The following is a 16,633-nucleotide window of genomic DNA, read 5'->3' as shown; positions in this document are numbered from 1 at the left end:
ACCTGGGACCTGGGCTTGGGCTTGGGCTTGGGGAATGAGCCATTGTGCATTATATAGATTTTAGTTGAATTTTTAATCGCATAGTTTATAAGTATATTTGGGTGTATGAGAAAAATAGGAAAGAAAACAAAAAATCTCAAGGTCAAGGTCAAGTTCAAGGCTCGAACTTGAGTTGGAGCCTTGTCTATTACACATGTAAGTAAGAATAGAGAGGGAAGCTAGGATAATCCAATAGAACAAGTGGGGTGTGGGTGAAGATGGGTATATAACCAAAAGTGAAAGTAACTATAATCAAAAGACCTGGGACCTGGGCCTGGGCTTGGGCTTGGGGAATGAGCCATTGTGCATTATATAGATTTTAGTTGAATTTTTAATCGCATAGTTTATAAGTATATTTGGGTGTATGAGAAAAATAGGAAAGAAAACAAAAAATCTCAAGTTCAAGGTCAAGTTCAAGGCTCGAACTTGAGTTGGAGCCTTGTCTATTACACAAGTAAGTAAGAATAGAGAGGGAAGCTAGAATAATCCAATAGAATAAGTGGGGTGTATGGGAAAAATAGGGAAGAAAACAAGAAATCTCAAGCTCAAGGCTCGAACTTGAGTTGGAGCCTTGTCTATTACACAAGTAAGTAAGAATAGAGAGGGAAGCTAGAATAATCCAATAGAATAAGTGGGGTGTATGGGAAAAATAGGGAAGAAAACAAGAAATCTCAAGCTCAAGGCTCGAACTTGAGTTGGAGCCTTGTCTATTACACAAGCAAGTAGGAATAGAGAGGGAAACTAGCCTAATCCCATAGAACAAGTGGGGTGTGGATGAAGATGAGTATATAACCAAAAGTGATAGTGACTATTATCAAAAGACCTGGGACCTGGGGCCTGGGCCTGGGCCTGGGCCTGGGCCTGGGCCTGGGCCTGGGCCTGGGCCTGGGCTTGGGCTTGGGCTTGGGCTTGGGGAATGAAACCGAAACCGAAACACCTTTCTGCCGGGCCGTCCCGGCGCTCCTCCGTCAAGATCCTCCTCCTCTCCCGGCGTCGGCGCACAGACCCGCCCCCCTTCTGCGTCCTCCCGGCGGCGCACAGCCCCCCCTCCTCCTCTCCCGGCGTCGGCGCACAGACCCAGGCCCGCCCACAGCCCCCCCTCCTCCTCTCCCGGCGTCGGCATGCAGCCCCGGCCCCGCCCCCCCCTTCCTCAGGCCCGCCCAGCGCCCCCCTCCTCCTCCTCCCTCTCGGCGCACAGGCCCGACCAGCGCCCCCCCTTCCTCCGGCGCGCACAGCGCCCCCCTCCTCCTCTCCCGGCATCAGCGTACAGCCCCGCCCCTTCCTCCGGCGCGCACAGCGCCCCCCTCCTCCTCTCTCTCGGCGCACAGGCCCACCCAGCGCCCCCCTTCCTCCGGCGCGCACAGGCCCGCCCTCCTCCGTCCCCAAATTCAAAATTCAAAAATCCCCCCCGAATTCGAATTCAAAATTCAAAAATCCCCCCCGAATTCGAATTCAAACTTCAAAAATCCCCCCCGAATTCAAATTCGAAATTCCCCCCAACGGATTTCCGCCCGCACCCCGAAATTCCCTGCCGACCCCTAAACTTTTTTCGCCTTCTCTCTCCGAAAAACTTTTTCGCCTTCTCACAGAACCGACCGACCGACCAAACTAAACCTGCACACCCGCCTTCGCTCGCAGAAAGGAAAAACGGCCGACCTCGCGTTCCGCCCATACAAAAACCTTGCGCACCCTCGACCAAATCTCTCGCAGCGAATCTCTCCGCTCCTCCTGTCTCTGCAGCACTGCGTTTCAAGCGCGCCATCTGCAGCCCTGCGTTTCAAGCGCACCTTGGAGCAGATCCAACCCTGCGTTTCAAGCGCACCCCGGAGCAGACCTCTCGCAGCAATAATCTCTGCAGCCCTGCGTTTCTAGCGGTTTCTTTTCCACGGATACCTCAAGCATCCGTCAAGATCAAGACTGTGCAACATCGGAGACTTCAGCAAGTAAGTCCTTCTTTAATTGATTGTCTACACTAATATAAACGCTTACTTGATTGCACGCTAAGTGTGTCATTTGTCGATCGTTGCTCGTCGTAGATGGTTTCCACCTCTTGCTGCTCTCTTCTGTATCTTCACATATGTCAAGAACTTGTAAAACTGATCCAAGATAGACTCCACAACTTGGATATAGACTCCACCTTAAGTTCGAGCCTCCTCTACATAGAACTTATGTGTTAATGCTCGACCTAGATTGAGACTTTGTTCTCCATACTAGTGCTTAAGGCTCGAACTTGAGTTGGAGCCTTGGCTCTCGATGCTAGTGTGCTTAAGGCTCGAACTTGAGTTGGAGCCTTGGCTCTCCCCAGCCTTAAGGCTCGAACTTGAGTTGGAGCCTTGGCTCTCGATGCTACACCGGCCTTAAGGCTCGAACTTGAGTTGGAGCCTTGGCTCTCGATGCTAGTGTGCTTAAGGCTCCAACTTGAGTTGGAGCCTTGGCTCTCCCCAGCCTTAAGGCTCGAACTTGAGTTGGAGCCTTGGCTCTCCCCAACCTTAAGGCTCGAACTTGAGTTGGAGCCTTGGCTCTCGATGCTAGTGTACACCGGCCTTAAGGCTCGAACTTGAGTTGGAGCCTTGTCTCTCGATGCTAGTGTGCTTAAGGCTCGAACTTGAGTTGGAGCCTTGGCTCTCCCCAGCCTTAAGGCTCGAACTTGAGTTGGAGCCTTGGCTCTCGATGCTAGTGTGCTTAAGGCTCGAACTTGAGTTGGAGCCTTGGCTCTCCCCAGCCTTAAGGCTCGAACTTGAGTTGGAGCCTTGGCTCTCGATGCTAGTGTACACCGGCCTTAAGGCTCGAACTTGAGTTGGAGCCTTGGCTCTCGATGCTAGTGTGCTTAAGGCTCGAACTTGAGTTGGAGCCTTGGCTCTCCCCAGCCTTAAGGCTCGAACTTGAGTTCGAGCCTTGGCTCTCGATGCTAGTGTACACCGGCCTTAAGGCTCGAACTTGAGTTGGAGCCTTGGCTCTCGATGCTAGTGTGCTTAAGGCTCGAACTTGAGTTGGAGCCTTGGCTCTCCCCAGCCTTAAGGCTCGAACTTGAGTTGGAGCCTTGGCTCTCGATGCTAGTGTACACCGGCCTTAAGGCTCGAACTTGAGTTGGAGCCTTGTCTCTCGATGCTAGTGTGCTTAAGGCTCGAACTTGAGTTGGAGCCTTGGCTCTCCCCAGCCTTAAGGCTCGAACTTGAGTTGGAGCCTTGGCTCTCGATGCTAGTGTGCTTAAGGCTCGAACTTGAGTTGGAGCCTTGGCTCTCCCCAGCCTTAAGGCTCGAACTTGAGTTGGAGCCTTGGCTCTCGATGCTAGTGTACACCGGCCTTAAGGCTCGAACTTGAGTTGGAGCCTTGGCTCTCGATGCTAGTGTGCTTAAGGCTCGAACTTGAGTTGGAGCCTTGGCTCTCCCCAGCCTTAAGGCTCGAACTTGAGTTGGAGCCTTGGCTCTCGATGCTAGTGTACACCGGCCTTAAGGCTCGAACTTGAGTTGGAGCCTTGGCTCTCGATGCTAGTGTGCTTAAGGCTCGAACTTGAGTTGGAGCCTTGGCTCTCCCCAGCCTTAAGGCTCGAACTTGAGTTGGAGCCTTGGCTCTCGATGCTAGTGTGCTTAAGGCTCGAACTTGAGTTGGAGCCTTGGCTCTCGATGCTAGTGTACACCGGCCTTAAGGCTCGAACTTGAGTTGGAGCCTTGGCTTTGAGTTGGAGCCTTGGCTCTCGATGCTAGTGTACACCGGCCTTAAGGCTCGAACTTGAGTTGGAGCCTTGGCTCTCGATGCTAGTGTACACCGGCCTTAAGGCTCGAACTTGAGTTGGAGCCTTGGCTCTCGATGCTAGTGTACACTGGCCTTAAGGCTCGAACTTGAGTTGGAGCCTTGGCTCTCCCGAGCCTTAAGGCTCGAACTTGAGTTGGAGCCTTGGCTCTCGATGCTAGTGTACACCGGCCTTAAGGCTCGAACTTGAGTTGGAGCCTTGGCTCTCGATGCTAGTGTACACCGGCCTTAAGGCTCGAACTTGAGTTGGAGCCTTGGCTTCCGCAGCCTTAAGGCTCGAACTTGAGTAGGAGTCTTGGCTCTCGATGCTAGTGTACACCGGCCTTAAGGCTCGAACTTGAGTTGGAGCCTTGGCTCTCGCCAGCCTTAAGGCTCGAACTTGAGTTGGAGCCTTGGCTCTCGATGCTAGTGTACACCGGTCTTAAGGCTCGAACTTGAGTTGGAGCCTTGGCTCTCCCCAGCCTTAAGGCTCGAACTTGAGTTGGAGCCTTGGCTCTCGATGCTAGTGTACACCGGCCTTAAGGCTCGAACTTGAGTTGGAGCCTTGGCTCTCCCCAGCCTTAAGGCTCGAACTTGAGTTGGAGCCTTGGCTCTCGATGCTAGTGTACACCGGCCTTAAGGCTCGAACTTGAGTTGGAGCCTTGGCTCTCCCCAGCCTTAAGGCTCGAACTTGAGTTGGAGCCTTGGCTCTCGATGCTAGTGTACACCGGCCTTAAGGCTCGAACTTGAGTTGGAGCCTTGGCTCTCCCCAGCCTTAAGGCTCGAACTTGCGTTGGAGCCTTGGCTCTCGATGCTAGTGTACACCGGCCTTAAGGCTCGAACTTGAGTTGGAGCCTTGGCTCTCGATGCTAGTGTACACTGGCCTTAAGCCTCGAACTTCAGATTGAGCCTTTGTTCTCCATGCTAGTGTACTCTGGCTTTAAGGCTCGAACTTGAGTTTGAGCCTTTGCTCTCCATGCTAGTGCACCCCGGCCCCTTAAGGCTCGAACTTCAGATTGAGCCTTTGTTCTCCATGCTAGTGTACTCTGGCTTTAAGGCTCGAACTTGAGTTTGAGTCTTTGCTCTCCATGCTAGTGCACCCCGGCCCCTTAAGGCTTGAACTTCAGATTGAGCCTTTGCTCTCCATGCTAGTGCATCCCGGTCCCTTAAGGCTCGAACTCCAGTTTGAGCCTTTGCTCTCCATGCTAGTGCATCCCGGTCCCTTAAGGCTCGAACTTCAGATTGAGCCTTTGATCTCCATGCTAGTGCACCGCGGCTCCTTAAGGCTCGAACTTCAGATTGAGCCTTTGCTCTCCATGCTAGTGCATCCAGGTCCCTTAAGGCTCGAACTCCAGTTTGAGCCTTTGCTCTCCATGCTAGTGCATCCCGGTCCCTTAAGGCTCGAACTTGAGATTGAGCCTTTGCTCTCCATGCTAATGCACCCCGGCCCCTTAAGGCTTGAACTTAAGTTTGAGCCTTTGCTCTCCATGCTAGTGCACCTCGGCCTTAAGGCTCGAACTTGAGTTGGAGCCTTTGTTCTCCATGCTAGTGTACACCGGCTTTAAGGCTCGAACTAGAGTTGGAGCCTTGGCTCTCGATGCTAGTGTACACTGGCCTTAAGGCTCGAACTTCAGATTGAGCCTTTGTTCTCCATGCTACTGTACTCTGGCCTCTTAAGACTCCAACTTAAGTTCAAGTCTCCCATACATGGAACTTCGCCTTAAGGCTCAAACTTGAGTTTGAGCCTTGTCTCTCTATGCTAGCGTACCCCTAGCATATGAGTACACAACTTGGATCTAGGCTCCAAGTCGAGCTTCTGTATAGATTAAGTAAATGCAAGTGAGGCTCTTGCTATTCAAGATAACTTTTTATAGCATGCATTAAGTTTTTTAAGTTTGATAGGTTTTGATTTGATATGTAGCATTTAAATCCATTTTTTTCTAAGGTTTTGAAACTTTTTTTTTTGCTTCACAGGAATGGAAGCTAGCAGAGCGCCCGCTACCTCGCAACCACATGGTGCACCAATCTTTACTCTGGATGCTCTCGAAACAACAACTCAAGCTAAAAGTGTCACTCCTAGAATTAAGGTGGATAAAACCTTCGAATTGAGTAACAAAGAAGGAGTAAAATGGTTTGTGGATAGCTACGATGCTAGTGCAAACTTCAAAGGAGTCCTCCATTTGTTTTTGTCTCAAGGTGATACATCATATGGAGATATGGGGATTGTGGTAGGCGCTAAGGATGATGTGGATGCAAGAGCAAATCCATGCTTCACATGCACTGTATTGCCAGAAGGAGAAACTACAAAAGCAAATAAGTTTTGCTTATCATTGGAAACTTTTCACCCAGCAGACATGACTGGCAGTAAACTAGGAAAGGACAATTGTATTGTAAAGTTAGGATTGAAGATCATTGACTTTTCCAATCAAGAAGACTCAGGGGTGGATAATGTGGAGGACCTGGTGAAAGCAGTGAGGCATGCAAAGAAGGCTTTGGATTCACGAAAAAAGTCCATACCTGAAAAGGAGACAACAACCACTCAAGTTAGGAAAATTGTGGAGAAAAAAGGCAGGGCCATAGTGAAGAGTGCACTTGAAGCATCTACAAATGCTGGTGCAACTTCTTCAAAACATAAAAAGGAGGATGACAAAATAAAAGTCCTTGATGTAAGCACAATAGCAGCTGAAGACATGGCAGGCTCTCAGGTGCAAGAAGAGGAGCAAGCACTTGCAAAGAAGAGAAAGGCAAAGCACTCCACAAAGGTTCAGGAAATCTCTTTAAAGAGGCAAAGGACAAAACCAGCAAGTGGTTCAAAGGAGATAGATGCGTCCGAGGACGAGCTAATGGAGGTTGAGACTCTAAACAAGGGCAGCAATGCAATTATCTCATTAGAAATAAAGAAGGGATATTATCCCTTTGGTCTAAATGAGGTCTTCAGCATTGATGTGATGAAATGTTATCCTGCTCCTTCAAACTATGTGTATAGAAGGTTAAATAAGGATTGGGTTCGTATTTTGACCCAAGACTTTATTGAGGACCCAAAGCAAGAGGAGATACTTGCAATTTTGATGCCCTGTAATCGTGCTACAAAACAACCCCTTGATAAACTCGCAAAAGAAGATATTCATAAAGTTGAATATTGGATTATCTCTGGTCAACACTCCATTAGTGCTGCAAAAAGCTTGCAAGCTCTAAATATGGCTAAAGTGACCCCTCCACTGCGTCAGCAATTCAGGTTCAGGAGATGTAAGATAATTGTAAATTGCCCGCCCAAGATTTCTCGTGACATTTCCAAGGATGCGAATTTATCTGTTGCAAAGTCAATGCAAAAGGAGCCATTCCTCGATCAACTTCTACAAGCTCGAGCACAATGGCATGCAAACGGTCGTCCTAGTAAACCTTTGCCTGGTGTCAATCAACCCAAGATGGACGAGTCATGGAAGGTACTCTTTTGATTCTTTGCTATATCTTGGTAAATCATAGACCTACATTACTTCTTCTTTACTTCTTCATAGATCTATAGTTTTAAGTATAGCAGTAGCATAAGAAAGATGCATGTAAGGCTTCTTCTCAAACTACATAAACTTAATAGTTTGGTTTGAAATTGAACTTCGAGCCTCACCTCTCTGTGATGGTGTAGCACTTGCATATCTAATTATGGCTCGAACTTAAGTTGGAGCCTCACTTGCAAGTGCTAGATTTGCATACGGAGGTGATGCTCAAACCTAAGATTGAGCATCACGATTATATACTAGTTTAGCACTGCAAGTGAGGCTCAAACTCAAGTTTGAGCATAAGCTCCAAATGATTGAAAACCCATAGATGCATAATTCCTCCTAATATTTTGTGATATCTATAGTGAGGGGGCTAACTTCTTACTTTGCAACTTTGCAGGCCTTTGTGGAGACCACGGAGCACACATTACATAAGAACTTTGTCAAAAATGATTTACACTTGCTTCTATGTGATGATGATGTATGGCAGAACTGGGTTAAGATCATGAGGCTTTATGCAAAAGGCTTGCTACCAAATACAAAGGGCGAAACTCCAACTAAAGGTCTTGATCAAAATCCCAGACTTCCAACTTTGAAGAGTGGGCAAATTCAGCAGGCACCAGGAACAGTCCAACTAGGCCCAACGCTGTTTAGGTGCATTTTAGGCCTTCAGAAGAGTGAAGTTTTGGACATTCAAACATCACTTCTTGACAAGAGAATACTGCTTAAAAAGGGAAAGCAAACCCATCAAAGAATGGATATGGAGGAGATGGCTTGGAAGCTAAAAACAGATCGAGTTCTCAAAGATGCAATAACCGCCTTCTATTTTGATCTGACAAGGGAAAAGATGACTTGGGAACAGGTGTGTGAGACATATAAGCTAGGGGAGTATGAGTATAATCAATTGAGGAGCTACAGCCAACCCTTTGTTAGGGATGCTCTCAATCCTTCAAAAAAAAATCCTTCACTTTCAAAAAGTGTAGTAACTTTACTGAATCACCTATATAGAGCATCTATGGGTATTGTATCTCAACAAGAGTCTATTCCTTGGAAAATTAGGGGGGTGGGTTTTGATATGACAAAGATTATAGCCTTCTGTAGTGAAGAGCATGTACCATTTCAGCTGGCAATCATGGACCTACATGGTACAAAGGAGCAGCTCTCGTCAGAATTTTTCTCCAAGTTGGCACTTGCTTTGAACACACTAAACTCACAATATGAATATATTCTTGTGTGTTTTGTTGATTTCATCACCATTGGAATGCTTATCGAAGGGATTTCTAGCCAGTCAACAAAGGTGCACTATGAATTTGGTGTTATCCACACACAAAAAGATGATGCTTGGACATCTGGAACAGTTGAGATTGCAACTGTTATTCTTTTCATCAGCAAGGTTGACAAGTTTGAGGCCATTGATAAGGTTCTCACAAAAAAGGTATTCATCTCAGGATCTAGTGGCCAAAATAGAGAATTCATCGACAAAGGCTTTATTGATGGTCTCATCACAGGTTTTTGTCCTGAACAGAGCTATGTTGTAGAGATATATTGTGGTGGAGTTGTGCTAGAGGAGAGCTTGCTAAAGAAGAGACGATGTATTGCTTTATGCAAAGATGATTTGGAAGCGATGGCATTAGAATCAAAGTGCTCTGCTCTTTTAGATGGTCACCCGTCCTTGCAAGAGTGGTGTGGTGCAAGTGGCGGCACAAAAAAGCAAACACTAGATGATGCAGAAAAAGAGAACCTTCAAAATCTTCACATTGATGACCCACCAAGTACAGAGGACGAAGAGGAAGGTGATGATATTGACAACAAAAATGACACAGATGATGATAAAGAAGTTGGGGATGCTATAGACTTTGAAGATGCAAGGCAAAGGAATGAAGAGGACCAAGGGAATGATGCTCTATTCAATGAGGATGCCGAAGACAATTTTGAAGATATTGGAAGGCATGAAAATGATGATGAAGGTGGGAATGGTGATGATATATTGGATTCTGCAAAAGCCATGGAAGCTACAAATGTTGGGGTTGCTATGGCCGTTGAGAAGATTGGGGATACAGATGTCAACAAGGCTTTCCATGCTCATAGCCCATCAAGCTCTCAACCAAAGAAAGGTAGAAAAGTGCATTGATAGTGCTTATTATGAATGTACAACGAATCATTGAAAGGAGCTTATCAACAACTAATATTAGCAAAGGTTTTGTTCAAAGTGTGGATTTGTTGAAATAATAATTTGTCTTTTGATTAATACATTGGCTTTTTTGGATTCACTTTTAACATTTTTCTATTAAAGTGAATATTTCTATTCTATTTATCCTTTATTTCATGCCAACGTCTAGTACAAATGATAATGCACACTTACTATTAAGAAATTTCTCCATATCCTAGTGTAGCAGTGAGGCTCAAAATTAAGTTTGAGCCTAATACAAATGATGACGCACACTTACTATTAATAAATTACACTTACTCCATATCCTAGTGTAGCGGTGAGTCTCAAACTTAAGTTTCAACCGTACCTCCACTTATGTCCAACCTTGGGGATGTCTTCCAACACAAGGCACAATCTCAAGTTGAGCAATCTTTACGTTGCCCTTGTAAGTGAGGCTCAAACTCAAGTTTGACTCTTATGTTATGGTTCCTAATTCATTATGGTACATAAGTCGAAGTTTAGTAATCTAAGTTTGGATACAAAGTATATGTGTAGATATAAAAATGACTAGTATTGTATTAGCCTTGTTGTATTATTTAAATCCTAAAAGTAATAGCATTTTATTTTAATCTTACAGATATATACAAAGAAGGGAAAGACGAAGATAACATTGCTCAACTAGAACATCATCATGAAAGCCCTACTAGAGAGATCAACTCTCATGATTTAAATGCTAGAAATAATGAAGACAACATGGTGGAGGTAGATCACATCAATGATTCAGCTTTGCAAACATCTTCAAGGCCTTCAAGTGATAGGACTAAAGAGACTAAGGACATTCCTAATTTGAAAGTTAATGTTGAGGTTAGTGAGAATAAAGATAAAGTCAATGAAGAGCTTCAAGACACTTCTGCAACCAAGGAGAGACAAGAAGAGATTGTTGAACAAATGGATGAGGCTACATATGCTACAAATAAAGGGAAAATAGTTGAAATCAAGGACTCTGTGGCAGAGGGTGTTGAAGAAATTGATGAGGCTACATATGCTACGAATAAAGAGAGAATAGTTGAAATCAAGGACTCTGTGGTGGCAGAGGGTGCCAAGAAAACTAAAGGTATATCTTTTTCAATAGGATGTTATTTAAGATGATTTATTCAGCAATTTTGTGTGTTAAAAAGTATGTTTCTCAGCGAGAGTTGTTTTTGCAGGTATAGCTGCTTCTAACAATCACAAGTTAAGTACGCAAGAAATAGAGCAACGTGTTGAGGAGCTACGTTCCGATACACAAAAGAGTAGGCCTCTAGGAAGTTTATATTCTTTTGAGAGAGATGGAGATAGATTAGTATTTCAATCTTCACCAATCAATAGGGAAATGCAATCACGTCTAGGAGCCATCGTCATAGATGAATATGGGAGCATGAAACGAAAGTAAACTTGTGGATGTTTTGTTGTAATTAGCTCTCATTGATAATATAGGATCACTTGTTTTAATATTGTTAAGTATGTAAACACATTAAAGTGTTATCATTCTTCTGTATTGTATGCAGAAAATATTCCTCGTGCAATCACCATAAAGAAACATGCACTTATACTTGATCTTAATGGAGTTTTACTCAACAAGGAAGAGAAGAGGCATCCACAAACAAATTGTATTCAAATTGATATTGGTCGCACAATAGTTGTTATTCGCCCCGGGTGTTTTGAATTTTTGGATGAGATTTGCCAGTACTTTCATGTTGGTATTTGGTCCACCATGCTACACAAGAATGTTTGTGCCTATGTAAACACTCTTGAACAGTATGCACATAAGAAATATCATTTCTTTATGGTGTGGGGACAAGAAGAATGTTATATCCATAATCTTCGAAAAGTGTATAGGCCAGATAAGCCTACTGTTGAGGCTATGTTTAAACCTTTACTCAAGGTTTGGAATCAGTTCCAAGATATTTGCAATAAGAAGAATACATTGCTTATTGATGATAGCCCTTTCAAGGGATGTGTTAATCCAAAAGACAACTTTCTCTTCCCTGAAAGTTTTCAAGGAGGGCACGACTACGTACTGTGCAATGACCTTCTACCCTACCTTTTAAATCTAAATAATACAAATGACATTAGGTCTATTATTTTGCTTAATCGGCTAGGTCAATCTCCTATCACACATGGCCATAATTTATTTATCGATTTTCAAGATGTACTGGAAGAATGGCTTCAATTCACCTCCCTATTTTTGCGAGAAGAAGTGGAAAACTCATCTTCTGCATCTTCACACTTACCATTATATGGTGATAAGCTAAAGTATGTCCAATCAAGAGGGGAAAAAAGAGAAGTAGAATCTATAAGCAAGGATCTAGCAATGTTGGCATCCAAAGCTGGAGTACCATTACTATCCAAAGACCAGCTAAGCTTGTTAAAAGTGTGTTACAAAAGAAGGATTTTGAGTGATCAACACGCTATTGCTTATGCTACTCGCTTGGGATATGATCGTGGTCATCTCATAAGTGGAGTTGCAGCAAAAGCATACATATCAAGGCTACAAAAGGCTTACTTGAGCTTATGGGTAGGATAATGTCTGGTTTCATTAAACATTGAGTGACAGTATAATCAGATTCCAACCTAACCCAAACTAGTTATTGCTGTGCAGGTCGAAGGAAACCATTTCTGAGGTCTAAACGTGCAGTTTGAAGTATGAGATCTGTACAAATATCAAGACTTGTTGGGTGCAGAATGTTTGGAGCCATTTTGTACCTAAAAGCCCATAAGATAGACTTAAGCTTTGGCCAAAACAATGTACTTAGATGGGTTTAATTTTTGGATTGTACGAGCCAAATCTTTACACTATTGTATCAAGAAATCAAATGCCTTCAAACTTACTGTCATTTGATTATCTCTTTTGTCAATATTTGCAATTCGATTGCAATAAAGATGTGTTTGTTTTTTATTGAATATATTGCCTTGTCAAGGTGTAAGGCTATGAATATCATAATAATTTAATTTGGATAGACTCAATTATCTCAATAGTGAAAATTTTTTATACATCATATTCAATAAATTTGATGAAATTTAGCATTGACAATATACTCGCTCTTTTATTTTTTTGGTTGAACTAATGAGGTTTTGGAGCATTTGTCTATGAAGGTTTAAGACCATCCATATCATGGATGAAAATTTTGAATGTACATTAACCAAACATTTTGTTTTCAACAGGATATGTTGAAGCATATAGCTTTGATTTCAAGTGTACAGAAAACTTACTATTGAGGTGGCACCAATCATTGGTGACTTATGTACCTAGAGGCAAAAGAGTTCCACCACCCCCAGATACAATAAGGAAACAAAGAAGAGTATTGATACTTGAACTCAATGGTGTTTTACTTAAGACCATTGAGATGCAACATGGTGATGTATGTCCAGACTGGGCCAAACATATGCATCTTGTGGAAGAGAATACAAGTGTTTGGCATTTGATTCGCAAAGATGCATTCACTTTCCTTGATTTTTGTATGCAATGGTTTGAGGTATGGATCTGGAGTACTAATAGACTACAAAGGACTCGACGCATTCTTGAGTTGTGCTTTCCTCGGCACCATCAAAAGTTTAAGGTCGTAGCAGGGCATGCAGCATGTCAAAAGACGGATCTTCTTATTGGATATCGATTTGTATACCACAAAAACTTAGATGTAGCATGGAGAATTTTTCATGACCTGGATGGAAATAACACACTAATTTTTGATGATACCCTCTACAATGTAATGTGGAATATGCCCGGAACCTACTTGATTTTTCCAAAGATGTGGAATCAAAATATAGAGGAGCTTCAAAGTTTTTTGGAGACAACAATCAGCGCATGGTTACTTGGTTGGATTTATGCAAAGAACAAACGGGAGTATACTTGCAACACTTTAGTAAATGAAGCAGCTTATGATAGAGAAACTTTGTATGTATTGGAGCAATACATGAGAAAACGCTATGTTTGAGATACAATTTGTACTCAATTATTATCTTGACGAAGGATTTTTGTCTTCGGATAAATTGTAAACTTGAATGTAACAATCTCATTGAATGTAACAAGTGTTCTTTGGCATTATCATCCCATGTTTTTACTTCAATGTCCCTCAAATTTGAGCATATATATCATGATTTATAATCTTGATATAGTGTCTAAGATGGGTTTTTATCTGTGGATCAATCGTAAACTTAGCATATTGTTACTGTCATTGAGATTTACTTTTTGTTTTGTTGTTTCTAACACCACACCCTTTAGAGATCTCTCATTTTTAAGGTTCCTTTTTATAATGATATTTAGAATTCTTTTGGCAAATTAAATAAACCCCATTTTTTTACTTCAATGTCTCAAAGTGGAGATAGTATTTAACATTATCTTCTTCATATGAAAGGTGTTGTATAATCTCAATTAAGTTTAGTGTCACGTATGTATCTATACAACTACAAACAAATACGCCAAATAGTTGTGTCAAGATATAATCTATTGGCACAAAGAGTGCACCAACAAATAGATGTTAGCTCAAACTACACAAAAATACCGAGTTTCCAACCAATCCTATAAGAAATGGGACTCGAATAATTCCCAAAATTCCTAAATTTGTCTTTTCTAAGAAAGATGCGTATTGGAACTCTTTATTATAAAAGGGTTGTTTTCATTGAATTTAAATTCTATGCATATTGAATTTTTTAATTATAAAAGTGTTATTTTCATTGAATTTAATTTATATGAAAAGAAAGATGGATAATGGAAATTTTTATTATAAAATTATTATTTTCATTGAATTTAAATTCTATGCATAGAAAGATGCATAATGGAAACTTTTATTATAAATGTGTTGTTTTCATTGAATTTAATATCTATGCATAGAAAGATGCATAATGGAAATTTTTATTATAAAAGTGTTGTTTTCATTGAATTTAATTTCTATCGATAGAAAGATGCATAATGGAAATTTTTATGATAAAAGTATTGTTTTCATTGAAATTGATTTTATGCATAAAAGATTTATTTTTATTTCAAAAGTGTTATGCTCATTAAAATTCATTTCATGTATAGAAAGATGCATAAAGGATTTATTTTCTTTCAGAAGTGTTATTTTCATTTAAATTGATTTTATTCATAGAAAGATGCATAAAGGATTTATTTTTATTTCAAAAGTGTTATTTTCATTCAAATTGATTTTATGCATAGAAAGATGCATAAAGGATTTATTTTCTTTCAAAAGTGTTATTCTCATTAAAATTGATTTTATGCATTAAAAACTGCATAAAGGATTTATTTTTATTTCAAAAGTGTTAGTCTCATTAAAATTAATTTCAAAAGGATTTATTTTTATTTCAAAATTGTTAGTCATATTAAAATTAATTTTATGCATAGAAAGATGCATAAAAGATTTATTTTTATTTCAAAAGTGTTATTCTCATTAAATTTGATTTTATCCATAGAAAGATTAGTCTCTTGTTCGGATATCCATGGGCGAGGCCCCGAGTGAGGAACCCTGCCCCGCGCAAGAAGTGCTACTTCCGCTGCTAGCACCCCTGAATTCGTTGCGCGGTGGGGATGGGGATCTTACAATCATTATCTAATGAAGCATTGGCATGATTGATATGTGACTCATCATCTTCTTCGGATTGATTTTTCCCATGCTCTTGATTGGCCTCCTTGAAAATGTTTTCTTCATCATCTTCTTCCAATGAGCTAATGAAGAGCCCCCCTACTAAGGACCTACATCGGGAGACCTAGTGCTACTTTTACCACAACAAAACCAACCTGGTCCCCCTCACTAGCATGTCTACTAGCCCCCTAGACTCCCTACTAAGTCTCATTGTGGTGAAGATAGTCATGAGGGAGTGGGGGTGGATCTAGTCGAGTTAGGTGGTGTAGGCCATGCAAACGACTGGCCATGTGGGGTAGATTTCTCCCATGGCGTTGATGATGACTGGTCCGATGGTAAGCCCACTTGCATATAAGATTAAATGATAAGACTTACGCATATAGCATAAATAGTTTAGGGCTCATGGGGTGCACTACTGAGAAACCCTATGTAGCATGTGCGTTCAAGGGGTGTTTAAAAAATCCCCTTATTTGTGAATTCTTCATGAATAAAATGACCCCTTTTTCTTATGGTTTTTTTTCAAAATCAATTTAAAAAACTCCTTTTGTAAATGTATTTCTATAAATTTACCATAAATTTTTGAATTAAAAAACCCCTTCATTTGAACCTCACGTGCTCATCTCTCCATTTTACAATGCCATTGATATTGCCATATGAAACCATTCTATATTGATCACATTCACAGATTCCAAGCCAGTCGAGAATGGCATTTGCTCTTCTGAAAGCTCTTCTCTTATCCTTTAGTCTATTGATTGCATCCTTGTATCTCCCAATCCAATTCTCCATGATGGGACTATTTAGAATGTAGAATGTATTTACCTTTTGGCATAATTCTTCATCCAGTCTTTGTTGCCTTCCTTTTTCTTGTGGCACATTAGTGATTAGTTGGTCATCCTCCACATTGTTGCACAATCGTGGCATGGAAGGATCTATGCGAGAGAGATGTTTTGAGATATATGCAAGAGACTCTTTCATCAACCATCTCTCTTCCATGCTTGCTTCTAGCCTTTTTCTTTGTATCACAAAGTCCTTTACACAAAGTCCTTTAAGGTTTTCATGAACCTTTCGAGAAAAAACATCCATCAAACATGAACAACACCACAAAGCGCCACTTGATCAACCAAATGCACCATAGTGAGATCCAATTGGCTAGTGACAATTATTCTAGGAAAGTTGTCCTCAATCATACACACTACCTCAATAGCATTAAGACAAGCCATCTAAATGGATGTAGGATCTCTATCCCTTTGGGATATGTACCTACAAACATAGCAATCATGTTTACTATTTACCAATACATAACTTGTGAGTGCATGAGAATACCAAATATGTACCTACAAACATAGTAATCATGTTTACTATTTACCAATACATAACTTGTGAGTGCATGAGAATACCAAATATGTAATATGACTTACCTAGTGAATTGAGAAGAAGTTTCATACCTCACCAAGCCTCCCATTTTGTAAATAGCCTCTCTCATACAATGTCAAGATCATGAATGTATTTGTGTTGCTTCATCAATATCTATATCTAATAGAAGCTCGATGAAAGGTTCCATATCAATATCACTATTATTATCCAAGGAATCATTATCAGGTGAC

Source organism: Cibotium barometz, chromosome 29 (assembly GCF_041138505.1).
Source record: "Cibotium barometz isolate CiBa-2024 chromosome 29, ASM4113850v1, whole genome shotgun sequence".
In the NCBI taxonomy this organism is placed as follows: domain Eukaryota; kingdom Viridiplantae; phylum Streptophyta; class Polypodiopsida; order Cyatheales; family Cibotiaceae; genus Cibotium; species Cibotium barometz.
This window is presented reverse-complemented; position numbering follows the sequence as displayed.